This window comes from Archocentrus centrarchus, chromosome 2, assembly GCF_007364275.1.
Source record: "Archocentrus centrarchus isolate MPI-CPG fArcCen1 chromosome 2, fArcCen1, whole genome shotgun sequence".
Lineage (NCBI taxonomy): Eukaryota > Metazoa > Chordata > Actinopteri > Cichliformes > Cichlidae > Archocentrus > Archocentrus centrarchus.
This window is the reverse complement of record NC_044347.1, coordinates 22,786,799-22,801,966: the sequence shown is the minus strand read 5'-3', so window position 1 is coordinate 22,801,966 and position 15,168 is coordinate 22,786,799. Positions and strand designations below refer to the sequence as shown.

Genomic DNA, 15,168 nt, shown 5'->3' with positions numbered 1-15,168 from the left:
AACATCAATGTTTTTGGGACACAACTTGAACACTGATGCACCTAAATGACGCCAAAAAAACGTGACAGTACAGCCTGTGATGAAGTTTATATTGAAATATGGGTGAACGCAGCAAATCAAATGTTCTCACACTGGTTCACGGTGTTCCACTCACTCCACACTGATAGCAGAATTATTGATTGGCTATTGTTAATTAACAGATACACTGGGTTAAATAGCTCATTCAACAAGGCCGCAATCATCCAATATTACAGAGAAATGTTCTATTTAACTCTCAGCTCCTTCTGCAGCATGTTTCCTCTTGTTAATCAGGGTCTCTGGGCTTGCTACAATGCTCAGAATGACAAAAAGGCTTTCTAAGTGTAACCATTAAAACCAAAGAAATGTAATGCATGAGAGCGTTATCTGTTGAAAGTTAATGATGGTGCTTAAATCAATTAAATATGAGTTGGAAAAGTCTGAGGAGTTTATTTGTTATGCACTCCGTTGCAGAGCACAGCTGTCAGCAGACTAACAAACAGAAGCAGAGAAGGTAGAGGCAGAAAAGAAATAACTTTCTGACAAAGCCAAAAAAAAGTTAGACAGTGATGGAGCTCTGACAGGTTTGAAAGGGAGGGAGGAAACCTGGAGGCACTAAAGGATGAAGAGAGAGAGAGAAAAAAGCCCCTTCACTCTGACAAAGGAACACACACAAATGTAAATCTGTGCTTACATATAGACATGCATAGTTACACAAATCCAAATTGGCAGGTAAGACAGGATGAAATGCCTCTCAACACACCATAGGTGACACTGTTGAACCATGTTTTGAGGCGACGGAACACAAAGCAGAGGAAGAATGTGTGGATGTAAATAAATAGTTTCAGAAAAAAAACTGGAGGCAAAGTTGAGAAAGCTTGGGGGGGGGGGGGGGGTGCATTCAGAGTGGTGGAAAAACTTGATGAAATGAGAGTTGTTTATTTTTCCCACCATCACTTTGTGCTCCACGACTGTCAGAGCTGCCACAATGTGTGAAAGACTCGTCTGCTGTGTTGGCGCCACTGAAATGTCAGTACCAATAGTGTTCAGTGGGGGGCAATGCAAAGCTGAGTGAGTGGTGGAAGAATCCTCCACAGTCTTATTCCTCCTCCTTTCCCCCTGCAGTTTCACCGTGTGGAGAAAATGTTTCTTTCTGAACAAAAACTGATGTTTGTGACATTACTTGTAGCAATGTTTGTATGGGCTGCTGTATGCTGCCACATGCAATATGATATTTATGTGACATCCACAAGTCTGGGTATAGAAGAGGAGGAGGCTCATGGCTCTAAATCTTTAATTTTAAATGATCAACAGTTTAGTTTCTAGAGTAAAGAAAACCACAATGTGTTTACCTGGTTTCATAACTTAAAGTATGCAATGGCTTGTTTCAAAGATGTTTAAGTAACATAATTTATTTTTCTCTGTCTGCATTCATCTATCTGCTTGGTCTAAACTCATAAGCAATCATTATTCATTATATAACTAATTAAGATCAGAATAATTCTCCTGTGTCACAAAGCAGCTTCTAGCTTTGAGTCTTAGCTCATGTTAGCAGACGTGTTAGCATGTTATCATGCTGTATAATGGACATCAATCCCACTGTTTTCTTTACTAAACATCCATCCATCCATCCATTTTCTTCCGCTTATCTGGGGCCGGGTCGCGGGGGCAGAAGCCTAAGCAGAGAAGCCCAGGCTTCCCTCTCCCCAGCCACCTCCTCCAGCTCATCCGGAGGCACCCCAAGGCGTTCCCAGGCCAGCCGAGATACATAATCTCCCCAGCGTGTCCTGGGTCTACCACGGGGCCTCTTCCCGGTGGGACATGCCCGGAACACCTCACCCAGGAGGCGGCCAGGAGGCATCCTAATCAGATGCCCAAGCCACCTCAACTGGCTCCTTTCGATGTGGAGGAGCAGCGGCTCTACTCTGAGCCCCTCCTGGATGGCCGCACTCCTCACCTTATCTCTAAGGGAGAGGCCAGCCACCCTTCGAAGGAAACTAATTTCTGCCGCTTGTATTCGCGATCTTATTCTTTCGGTCACTACCCAAAGCTCGTGACCATAGGTGAGGGTAGGAACGTAGATCGACCGGTAAATCGAGAGCTTCGCTTTTACGCTAAGCTCCCTCTTCACCACGACGGACCGGTGCAGCGTCCGCATCACTGCAGAAGCAGCCCCGATCCGCCTGTCGATCTCCCGTTCCCTTCTCCCATCACTCGTGAACAAGACCCCGAGATACTTAAATGTTTACTAAACATGTTAAGCTAAAAGCTTTTCTGATAAAATTTAAAAAGTGTAGAGGCTAAAACTGGTTCCCTGCAGCAACACATTTTGCCTCGGTCCTGCTGTGTTAGCTATTAGCATGATACCATGTAGCCATGAAATATGTTACATCTGTCTTTTACACTTTGAAAGCTTCTTATTTTAAAACCACCTGTTTACAAGTGGGTCAAACATCAGCAGCTACTACTAGCATTGCTACTAACTATAATTATTATCTCATGACAGTTATTTAACCAACACAGGCATAACATTTGTTAAGCTGCCATTATCATATATATATATATATATATATATATATATATATATATATATATATATATATATATATATATATATATATATATATATATACACACAAACACATACTATTTTTCCCCAGGTACCTCCCCAATGGCTATATTGACTAAATGTCAGTATTGGCTTTATTTGCCATCTTGGTAAATATCTTTTACTAATACCAGTGACCACTATGGAGCTGGTGTTAACTTATCTTAATTAATCAGTAGCTAAATGTTTAAAGCTAGCATGATGAAAAGCTATAAGATTCTTTTAAATAGCCATTTCTGTAACGATAATTCAGATTTCTATTGTTTACCTATTGGAAAAATCCCTCTGCTCTCTACAAAATACCTGCTCCTATACACTTGTGCATCTTCAACCATAGCTATCACCACATGAAGCTACTGAAACTGATGAGCGACTGTTACGTGAAAGGGTTTTACAAACTCGCCAACAAGGAAGCATCTCAACAACAGAATCTACTCTTTCACATGCATCACATGCATACATCATTTTACTGTGATGTACAAAGGCTCGACCGTGTTCATTTTCCCATAAAGTTGACCATGATGGTGCACAAATCTGAAATCAAATGGGGAAACAGTTTCATTTTACTGCTTTAACCACATATTTATATGTAAATCAGAAAGCACAAACTGTAAACCCATTCTGTGAAACTCTCCTGGTGACCATTGACTTACCGATGGCAATATAATATTCAACAGATATGATATGATATGCTCAGAAGGATCAGATTGACATTTGTTATCTCGCTCTTCCCCTGATTCTCTCTCTGCTCATCTCAGGACTGTGTAACAGAAATCCAAAATGCTACATTTCTATTTTGAGGGGGTACAAATGCCATTGCCCTGATGCCTCGCCGAAATGCCTGGTGTTTTATTTTGAAAAGGGGACTAACTTTTATATGGTCTCTGATCCTTGAATGTCAACACGTAACCTTTTGCAACTGACCAATATTTCAGCGGTCACCTATTCAGGCAGGGTTAAGTCAAACCTAACTTTTATCCCTGTGATTTCTAAACACCCTGGATAAACTACCTTAACCTTAACCCTAAACCAAACCATAAGTATCTGGAGAATTTAAAACAGGAAACATTTTGTTTACTTTATGAACTGGGAGAACAGTTTTACAAAGCCAAAAATTCACCAAGTGTGACACTTGGGCTTAGAGCACTTTTTAGCAATGACTTAGACTTTAGAGTTAATATTTAGAAGAATGCACACTCACTCCCTGGAAAATGAATGCATCTGAGAATAAGCAATAAAGTCATTCGGAAATTAAGCCTCAGTCAACTTTTGATCTCCCTTCCTGTTTATATTTGGGCCCGGCCCCCCCATTAGTCTGCATTCTGCTTCTGAATCTTTCATTAACATCAGGTCCATGAAGGTTGCAGCTTCCCTTTCTCCTTGTAGTTTGAACTGTTAAAATTTTCATAGGCGCTCTCTCCTTTCTCTCCATTTTCTAAAAAAATGATTCAACAAGAGGATGACGCGGACGAAAGCCCAGATGAGAGAGAGTCTGTGCGCTTTTTAAAACAGGGGGAAAATGAGCGGGGGGGGCAGTTTTACATAATGCACTGAGACACTCGTAATGAGGATGATAATTGGTACTAACTGGGGGTTTAAACACCGATATGTTTTTACAATAAAAGTTAGTTCATGATAATTTGTTCTCTAAAAAATTTGGCTTCAGGGAAATTTGATTTCATTTCTGCTTTTTTTTTTTTTGTTTTTTGTTTTTTCCCTCAGCACAATGAATATTTCAACTACACCAAAACCTGACAAATTTAAGCTAAAACGAGAGACACTTCTGTGTGGAAGTGTAGAGAGATCCCATTATCAGATCGCTTTCAGGAAATGGCATAAAATCCCTCAGCAATGAGCAACCCAAAAAGCCATGTAACTCTCCCAGAAAAAAACACATTTGGGTGCAGGGTCCATGTGGTGATTTGACGTGCGCGGCTGTGGCAGCAGAACCGAGAAGTAGGTCATCCCCGTTGACCTGGCTCGCATAATAAGCATACACACTGCATGTGTGTGTCACTTTACGATCGCGCCGTTCCAATTTGCTCTTAACTCAGAGAGGCAGAAAATAGCAAACACGCAGTGAAATGTTAGAACCGAGCGAAAGAGGACAAAAGCATCTGAAGCCGAGCCGGAACGTGGCGATATCCAGCCGTCAGCCTTCGTAATGTAACATTTTACAGGCCGGAAAATCTTTTCTGCTCAAAATTCAACACGGACATTTTTTAATTTATTTTTTTAAATTCGAAGCGCACTTAATGGTAAAGGTGACCAGAACCTGACCAGAACCAGAACCTGCATCGGCCTGTCAGCAATATTTTGCCTAAATTTCCAACAAACATCACCTACTTTAGCAACTGGGACAGACAGAGAAAGAAGCTGTTCTCAATTATTCACATTTTTATGAAAAGCCAAATCAATTATTTACATTTTTGTGAGCTCTTCAGCACAACCTCTGCTCGGCTTTGCATTTCACCAACATCTAAACCATTTGACACTTTGTGTACATCAATCTGTCAAAGAATTTTAAAGATCCCTCAAATGTTTGTGTGCTTTTTTTCTTTTTCCTGAGTTGCAAATCCTATGATCTGCTTTCATAGCGGGGCTGGAGAGCTGATGGATTAATCCTTAACCTCATGCAGTTGCTGAGAACAGGGGCGTTCTTTCCTCGCTAAGGTCAGAGCAAATCTAACCTACACCCAAATGTTTTAAATCAAACAGATCAGGCAGCTGAGATTTAAATGTACTGAGAAATTAAAACTAAAATATGTTGAATTTCTTCTTTTTTTTTTTTTTGTTGAGTGAAACTGGTTATTTTTGCTTAAGCGTGCTCTAATTGAAAGTATGATTTCACTCCACTTGGCCATTAATAATTAAGCATCACAGCTGCAAAGATCAGGGAAGCTCTGGAGTTTCAGGTGCAAATTTGTATAATAAGTATTTTCTGTCACGCTGAGTCGTGCTTTGTGTGTTGCATTATGTTTACATTTCATATTAGATTAATTAGGCTATACTCAGTAACGTATGTTACTGGGTTCGTGACTATCACCATGACAGCGAAGGAAGATCTTTATAATGAACTTGCTCGTCAAAATTGCTCACCATAAACATTTATAGGACTGGGTAATGCAAGTTCTATCTACAACTAGTATCAGCTGTCTGTCTGCATTGCTGTGTCTATACAGAGAAGGATTTTTCCACAGTGTTTCCTTACAATATTAGCCTTCTGGCTCTTCTTGTATGCGATCAATCTTGCAGCGCAATCCCTCGAAGAAATTCATCTGACATACTCAACAGCCTTGCTTGCAGGTGTAGCTGTCATAAGTCCAATTAGGACAGAGGACTAAAACTTGATGAACATGCCCGGAGTTAAAGCTAACGAAGTCCAGACTCCACTTTTAGACAAGTGATAAAAAAGCTTTGAGCGTTAGATGTCAAATTCAAAGAAGAATTAGATCTCAAAATCTCTTTCATCTCTCTTCATCCCTCCTTCCCTTTTCCTCTCCTCCCCTCTACCTCCTTACCTTCTCCTTCCTCCCCATGTTCACTACAGTATGAGGCTGGACGTTTAACAAGTTACCAGCACTAACAGTTGCCACACACACACACACACACACACACACACACACTCAAAGCTTTTGTCTGATTCCAGATACCCTGCCATGCTGATCCCTAATCCGCTTCCTACTATACTGGCTGTGACCAATCCTGGCCTTTCATGTTCTGAAGCGGTCAGTCACACCTAACAGGATTGGCTGGTTATAGTCTGGGATGCAGAGGCTATTAGTGATTATAATAAAGGGTGACATTTGTGAATATGGTGTGTGAGAGTGTGCGTGTCTGGATCTCACTTGCGTGACCCAGATTGGGTACAGTGGCATATGTGAAAATAGACTTGGGGGGGGCAGAGATTATGTTATTACAACTGAAAGTCTGTTGATGTCAAGTCCAGATTTTATCAGGTTGAATGATCTTTGCTATACCAGCACATGCAAACACACAGCGATGTCTTTATCATCTGTTAGTAAAGGATTTCTTGAAGGGGAACCTACACTGTTTGACCTTTTTCCTCTTAAATAAATTTAAAAACCTGTTGATCTAAAAGATACATTACGTAATTTTTTTGCAGAAACTGCAGAGCATTTAATGCTAAATTATTAATGATTTTGCAGTAATTTCCGCACTTTGCAAAGCCATGGGACCCTTTGGTGGAGCGGTTTTGGCACGTCGGCTGCATCACGTGCAAATACTGAGTTGAGCTTGCACTGATTTCTGAGATGACCCACCTGACAAAACTAAAGTCAACAGTTTGTCTTCTTTTAGCTCTATGTTTGGTCTCCACCTATTCCACTGGCTCTTTTGGTGCCAATGCGCTGCTTATTTATGAGCTAAATGCTAACTTTCTCTGCTTGTTGCTCATCAAGTAGTTTCCCTGAAAGCTGCTGCTACAGAACTGAATTTCTCAGGTGCATTTATAACTCAAAGATGTTACAGCATGCAAGGCAATATATTATATACTGCTGCAGTGGTTGATGCTCATATTTAACATGGTCAAAGGTTCAGACAATCAGCATACATAATCAGCAGCTCTAAACACCTCATTTCTGATAGCTTTTTTTTCTACTATTGGTCCTGTGTGATGTCAGAGATATCCATATTAGGGATATCCCTAATATGGTCATCTCAGGCACATAACTCCAGCACTGAGCACAGAAGTCCCTCCCACCTCCTGTTTCAAGCTGTTGTTTACAAGGGGCAGCCAATTAGATGACAGCTGGCTTAAATGAAGGAGAAAGGGAGCTGAAACAGCTTCAGACATGAAGAGGATGCATGTGCCAAGGCCCATTACAGATAAAGAAGGGTCATTTTGAACCATGAATTATGCCAAGCGACTTTAGCAAAAATACAGCTGGAAATGAGCATAATAAACCCGCTTTTAGCCAGCCATCTTTTTGAATTTGAGTGGAAGAAAAACACTGTACCTTTAGCTAAAAACTCCTATAGCATCACCCTTTTCTGACACCCTCTAATAATCACACATCACAATAGTGCTAGCTTTAGCTCACAATTTAATAGAATTCACTGTAGCATTTCAGTTAAGTGCCATTTAATGCCAGATCCTGAAAACCTGATAAACTTCAAGGTTACTTCTGGTTCACTTTTCAGCCTGTACAGTAAGAACCTCACTTGGATATCTGACATAAGACTGACTACATAAAAAAAGAACACTCACTGATCCCTCATGTGCTGCATTTCCATGAGCAAGATTATTGTATAACGCCTTCATGCTGCCTCAAAATGTGTGCTTAGGATCCCCTAGTGAAGATGAAAGTGATTAAATTGTGGTTATGCCCTCAAGTGCTAAATTATCCTAGTAACTTTGATTGGATAATGAAATGTTTTTGATGTGAAAATGGCCCCAGAGAGCTGGTAAAGATTAGGTAAGCTAGTGTTTGCATGCATGAACAGAGCACGAGTGGGATAAACACCATGCATGCTGCATTTGCATAACTCGTGCAGTACGGCATACAGAGCTGGCAAGATTATTGCAGCAAAATATCCTTCTTATCTAGTTACATTTGCATGGCATTAAGGTTCAGTTTCTAAAACAATGGCTATCTTATAGCTGTGCACAAAAAAGCCAGATTTTCCTTTGTGTTTGAGGATTTTTAACTTATAAGGATTTCAGCTTGTTGAGAATTTGTTATATTGTAGTCAAGCAGTCCGCTTGGATCTCTGCTTCCTCAAGAGAAAGTTGTTTTTTTCTACCTGCCTGAAATGCCTAAATGACCCTATTCCATTGGACATCTTGCATCTTAACACCAGAGATGTGGAATATGCTAACAATTACATTAGACTTATAATAATAGGTTTCAAGTCATCTGTGTTTACACTGAACTGGGAGGTTAGGAATGTCAGAAGGCATGATGGTATTTAACTTCTCCGAGACCTCCAGAGTGATGGACATACCAAACACATCTGCCGAGCCGCGGCTGATTAAATAAACCCCTCGATGCATATCGAATGACTGCAATGTTTTTTCAGAGCAGAGCCCAATCTGACACCTGTGAAAGGGTCTTTTTCAGGTAGCATGCTGAGAGAATCAATGACTTTGCCTTCCAGCGGTAAAACTGAAAGCTCATGTTACATAAACAGTTAAAAAAAAAAAAACAGTGCTGATTTTTGGATCTTCATTTTTGTTTATTTTTTTTTAATCTTCTGAGAAAATGTGTATTAGCTACTTGAGGAAAAGTAGCCAAAAGTAAATGAATCCTAAGAGATCATCACAGTTAGTGTTGTTCATAAAAGTTAAAGAATCTAACCTATCATAATCCATAATGAGTGAGTGGATGGAAAGAAGTATTAAAAAGATCTTGACAAAACTATAAAGACGGTTTAAGATGGAATGAAGAACCAGAAAATGTAATAAGTGTACAATGACTCAGGCTGACAGCAGGCTGAAAAAATATAGTGGCTACATTCACAGTTGTAGTTTTTGTTTAAAAAAAAATTGGTCCTTAGGAGGGGTTAACTTAGGCCACACAGGCTTTAGTACACTGGCAGAAACCACTGGTGTGCCGATAAAGGATGGTTACTTTCTCTTACACTTCGCTTCTGTTAATCTGAGTCACTGAAATGGACTTCTCAATACACTGATGGTGTCTTTTAGAGCATTTTGAACACAGTATTGTGACAAATAACATCTATGAGGCTAAACCATCAAGTCTGCTTTAATTTTGGTGCATATATTAGATGTTACTTAGCATGCTAATCAAACTACTTAGCATTAGCTAATAATATGATGACCCAGAAAGCAAAAAATGTCACATGCAAAGAGACTTAAAGAAATTGAATGATTCGTTTTATGATACTAGGCAAAATCTTAAGATTTTATCTGTGAAAATTTGGCCCTTTTTTAGACTTTTAAGCTTTTTTTAGATAGTATACAGCAAAGGGCTACAGGTCTGCCACAAACCCAGGCCCACTGCACCACAGCCATGCAGCTTACATGGTCGCCCACTCACCCACTGAGCCGCCCTGGCACCTCACTCATATCACACAACAATCTGATTCTCTTCAGTACATTTTGTGATTATTTCCAAACTCACCTAACCACTCAGTTTAGGTAAAGAGGCTAAAATATCAGATATCATTTAACTTTAGTGAACAACAGCACAAAGATTTAGATGGTCGGCAGCAGATGTTAATCCCAAACATTTCACACTACACCCACACAGCCACACAAACGGGAGCTTACGAAGCATAAATGTTACATCTGCACTGATTTCTTTTTTTTTTTTAAAGTAGATGGACACAAAAACAGTTTTCAGCTACAGTTTGAATGGATTCTTAATACTGGGAGCTAGATTGTTGATATTCATTTTCTCCTGCAGCTTGAAAAAAGGTTAAACAACTACTTTGACAGGCTTGAGTTCCAAAAATACTTTAGGAGATAATCATGGTTTCAGTTAGAAACCAACAATTACCACTTTTTTCCAGGCTCATTTTTGTGCGGTGCTACGTGACGTGTGCCAGACTTTAAAAACTTTTGAACTCATCATGGCAGCAGTTTAAAAGAAATTAATCTTGTCTGTGTAAATGAACAAATTTATGGCATTTCATGCTTTGTCTTCACTCCATGAAAAGTAAAAGTAAAATTATTCAGAGAAACAACAAATCAGTGAATGCAAGGTGATAACTTGCAGGTGCTTCTTCAAGTCAAGAAGCTATTTTGTGATGTTGGAGGACAATATCAGACCAATCAGAAGCAGGAGTAGATGTTGTGATTCTTCAACGTCTGTTACCTTTTTTGACCGATTCGTTTGGGTTGACCACATTAGAACTGAGTCACAGTAAATGGGGTTAACTTTTGGCACTTTAGTGGACAGTTATTTGCAGTGTTGTGTCACTGCACTGTGGTATAATTCTGCACTCAGCCATTTAGTATAAACATGAATTATTTGAACTGCAGATCAGAGAAAATAAAAAAGGCTGCCTTTCAGCCTCCGTTAATTAGAAAAAAAACCTGACATTGTATTGCCTTTGTTTCTAAAATGACTTTATAATAACCTGAAAGTCGTGCAGGCTGTGTGGATTTTATATTTATATCGTTAAAATGTTGAAACGTTTGTCTCATACCTCACTGTCACACAGGGTAGAGGCTCCTGACAACTGTAAAATAAAAAGTTTGAGGAACCACTTATCCTCTCCACAGGACTGCACAAGCTGCCAACTCTCACTGAACCGACTGTGCTCATTGTCACCGTTTCTGAAGTTTCCATAGCAACATTGCGCTCTCATCTTATCCAGTGGGTGATTAAAGAATGCACTGGGGTGGATAAAATGAACTGATCTGGAGTGGAAATAGAGCGAGAATGAGAGCGAGGGAGGGAGAGAAAAACGTATTCCGGTATGTCTTGTCCCTTTTCAAGCATGTTTAGATAGCAATTAGCAGTTCGCCCCTCGAGCGTCTGAAGTAGGCGACTGCTGACGCTTTGAAGATCAAATTAACCAATTACGAGGAGATAAGAGTCTCATGAGTTATACCTCCCCCGTTTTATCATGTATGCTACATGCTTGTGAGATAACTGGGATATTTTGGGGGCCGCATTGCTGTCTGCTATTAATGGCACTAGCCACCAAAGTTGTCCTGAAATAAATTCTTCCCTTGTGATCAAAGCGTTATTTAACTTCCTTTGAAGTTGGGTCATATAAAGTGCCTTTTCATAATCGGTGACGTACCTGCATCAGATCGCAGGTGGCAGGCCCCCCAGTTTGGAAAAGCTAAGCAATGTGCGGCTTTGTACAACGCTGGTAGGGAAACCTACTTTAAAGCACATTAAAAATAAGACCTACCTAACCAGACAGTTGCAGAACTTGAGAGTTGCTCATCAACTGTTGCCTTGATTGGTTAGTTTATTTATCCGATCCAAAATGAACTTAATCACACAACACTTGGTCAAGACGCATGCAAGGTAGGGCAGTCTTTAGTTTTGGTGGTATTTGATTAGTCTGATATTTGGCAGATACAATATCTGATGTGCACTGCACCTATACAGTTTATGCATGCAGCTTGCTGACCAAGCTTGCTAGCATTAGTTGATAACAGAGCACATTACGTTCAAACGGTGGAGTCTAAAACCAGTAGTTGACATCAGAGTGGTCAGGTTAAGAGGGGGAAATCATAATGTAAAAATTATAGACTAAAAAAGATGGATGTAGCCAAACAGTGCCAGAAAGGGTAAAGCCAAAAGGAAGTAAAATGAAGTGTAAAAACGTGTTCTCAGACTTGTTTGTTGAAGATCTTTTGATTGAGGCCCCAACTACCTCAGAAAAAGATACTAAGGGATGGGGGGGGGTCTTGTGAGTTGGGAGCGACAATGTGTTGAGACAACACTAAAGTCGAAGCTGTAGCTTATCAGCAACTACTGTTCTGGAAGAAAAAATAAATTGTTTTTTTGTCATAGGAGGGTGGCGTTTTTGGTCACAGCTTGAGTTCCTCATTATAAATGGCCAACTTAAAGCAAGTAAAATTATAAAGCAGCATGCACTGATGCTGATTCTCTTTTTCTGTGGATCTGTGGCTATAATATATTTGGCTCCCAACCCTGTTGATACCAGCACATTGCTTAGCTCTCCTGCCTACTTCTCCAAACTGGAGACTACCCTGTCTATAAATACGTACCTCACACAGCTCTTCTTCACAGAAACCAAACTATCCCTTTTAAATCAGCAATGCTCAAAGTTTAAGAGGCAACCTTACCCTTGAGTTAAGTTTACACGAAGTGACAGATGTGCTCCAAGAAGGAAAACAAATTTTAAAAAAAATCTGCATTTGCTATATTTGTCTGCATAGTTCCCACGCTCAGTCTTCATTCAGGAGGGGGGGGTTTAAAAGCAAAGATGCTTCACTCAAGCCTGCCCAGGCTGACAATGTCTCACTGAAACATGTCAGGGGGAAACAGGAAAAGAAACAGCAACAATGCTATTGTTGCTAAATTGGTCGGCAAAGTGACAGCCACGGACCGACTACAGAGAAGGCCTTTCTGTTTTTCCTAGTCTGTTCACGTCAATGCAAATGTTGAATACGGCAACTTATGAAAACATAAGCACTGCTGCTTTTTGGGGGGGCGGGGACGCCCACAGCACTGCATATGACTTCCATAGACAGTTAAAGAGTTGGAAAGTAATCAAGACCTACTCCATAGTATCTAAGCCTAACCCCTTTGGCCTGTGTGGCATCAAAATATGTGGCTTTAGAAAGTCTTAACAATCAGGGAGCAGAAACCATATATTCTGATTGTCACACATTAGAAACTATAAAAAAAATAAGCAGAATATAGGGTTAGGGTTACTTTACATCAGACCTCATGAGGTTAAATCCATTTCAGACTCGACATAAACTATCATTTAAGGGAGCTGCGCCTACTTCTGTTTAATACATGTGACTGCTTTCTTAAGCCTTGAAGTCAGAGCACAGCGACCTCCCTTCCTCGAGTTCTCCATTGTCTCACAGAGCAAACACAGAAACCTGGATTTCCTTGATCCCAGTGACCCACTGCAGGTGAGAAAAAACACTGGCAGCACCGAGCCCATGCTGTCCAGCTGTCACCCACATGCTTCGGCACACACAAGGCACGCTCACACACGCATGCACTAATATGTACTTAACACGGCTCAGCGAGCACGAGATGCCGAAAAATTCAGTAAGTTGACCTCTGGGAGGCTTAAAAACACAGAATGAGCGAGTTGTGCCAATGTGAATAACGTGTAGAGCGTATAGTGCAGCTAAACTGTATATATATATATAAAATCATGAAAATGTGTTATTCTATACACACAAGGTTTTCAAACTAGGAGGAAGGAACTGGGAGGACAATACAGACAAACATGTCCCCTTTTAAATTACCACAGTCAAACTCCCCGTACACTTTAGTGGAAAACAGACCAAACATTTGGGACCTTTAAAGCTGCTCTTACACACTCAAGTACTCAAGTACATGCATACTTTAAGCATCCCTTAAGGCACTGTCTCCTGTCTCTGTTATGTGTGCTGAGGCTTCAGGCAACCAACAAAATATACAGTGGCTCTTTGAATTTGGGTCACAAAAAGCCAGACTCACATGCTACATAACAACCTCCCACACACACACACACTTTTCTTTTCTTTTTTTTTTTTGGTCAGCAGCCAAAGTTTCACAGTTAATACCTGTCGACCTTTTAAATTGGGATCTGTATGGAAGTTGCTACATTTTAGTGAAGATTAAAGCTGACGCTCTTCAGAAATCCTTCTGTGCAAGTTTCTTTTCAACCGTGATGCAGATGGCTCCACACTACTCATTGGCTCAATCCTGAAGCCACTGCTCTATCATTATCATTCCAGTAAGGCAGGCACTGAATGCTTCCACTGCTTATTTCCACTGAGAATACAGTTTGAGCTGAGATGGAGGGTTAAAGCATGTGGGAATCCCCCAGGGACTGACAGACTTAAGTAAACTACTCTAAGAAGAACTCCCTCTGAGACAGCCCCCACCTCACACATCTCCATACAGTATGCACAAAAAAAAAAAAATACAAATCAAGCTCCCTTCTCTTCTTCCTCTTCCTTACCTTCCACATGATTAAAATCCCATCATCCACAAACAAAGTGAAAAAGAGAGGAAGAGAGACAGAGGGGGAGAGAGGTGGGGGGAGAGAATGGCAGCTATCTTTGGGTCTCTCTCTCTCTCTCTCTCATCTGTGGGATGCAGAAACAGCAGCAGCAGCGGTGGCAAAAGCAGCAGAGAGCAGCGAACTTGGGAGTCAGAGAGGATGTGGATACGTCTCCGTGGCTGTGTCATCACCTCTCATGACATGTTTCCTCCCCTGCCTGTGTAAGCCTTTCCATCCTGACCCGGCAGGGAGAGAGAAAGAGAGAGAGCGAGAGAGCCGGGACAAAGTAGTGCACCGCCCCCCTCTCTTTATCCCCTCCTCCTCCTCTGTCCATTCCTCCCTTTCTGTTTCCCTGTATTCAAATCTGCCAGCGAGCTGCCCTGTCTCAAAGTAGGCCAATCACTGAACCGCTTGGGGGTGGAGTCTGGGCCCTCTGTGTGCGAGTGTGCTTGCAGTATGATGTGTCATACAGATAGAACTTGCGCGTGCATGTCTACTTATCCATGCTAATGTGCTTTACCTGCAAAGTCGTATTCCAAGTGTAATATGCACATCTGTGCAAGCTAGAAAAAGAAATTCCCTAGTTCTCAAATGTTGGTTTTCAAATAATTGCTTAGTCTCAGATGCAATAATTGAACAAATAAAAAGCCAGACTTCAATTTTTTGCTGGGATTATGCTCCCATCCTCCAAATATTTACTGCATCTCTCAGTCACTTCAAGTGCTTTACAAAAGGCAACCAAAATGAAGCCAACAGCTGCAGTTCCAGGAGTGGCTACTTGAGGCTGAATGGGGAAAAAAAAAAGAGCACGTTCCCACAGACTCTCATGTTAAAATGCACAACTTCACAGCATCAAAAACATGTTTAGAGACTGCCACACAAAACATTTTGGG

General features: G+C 40.8%; 1 protein-coding gene across 1 annotated transcript in view; it reads right to left on the bottom strand.

Annotated features, from left to right (window-relative positions):
* Positions 1–14,525, bottom strand: part of LOC115792371 (E3 ubiquitin-protein ligase Midline-1-like) — a 55,035-nt gene extending 40,510 nt beyond the window's left edge. The window contains exon 1 of the mRNA XM_030746885.1: positions 14,234–14,525. The gene's annotated coding sequence lies outside the window, so the exon portion shown is untranslated. The remainder of the gene's footprint in view (positions 1–14,233) is intronic.
* Positions 14,526–15,168: the final 643 nt, after the last annotated feature.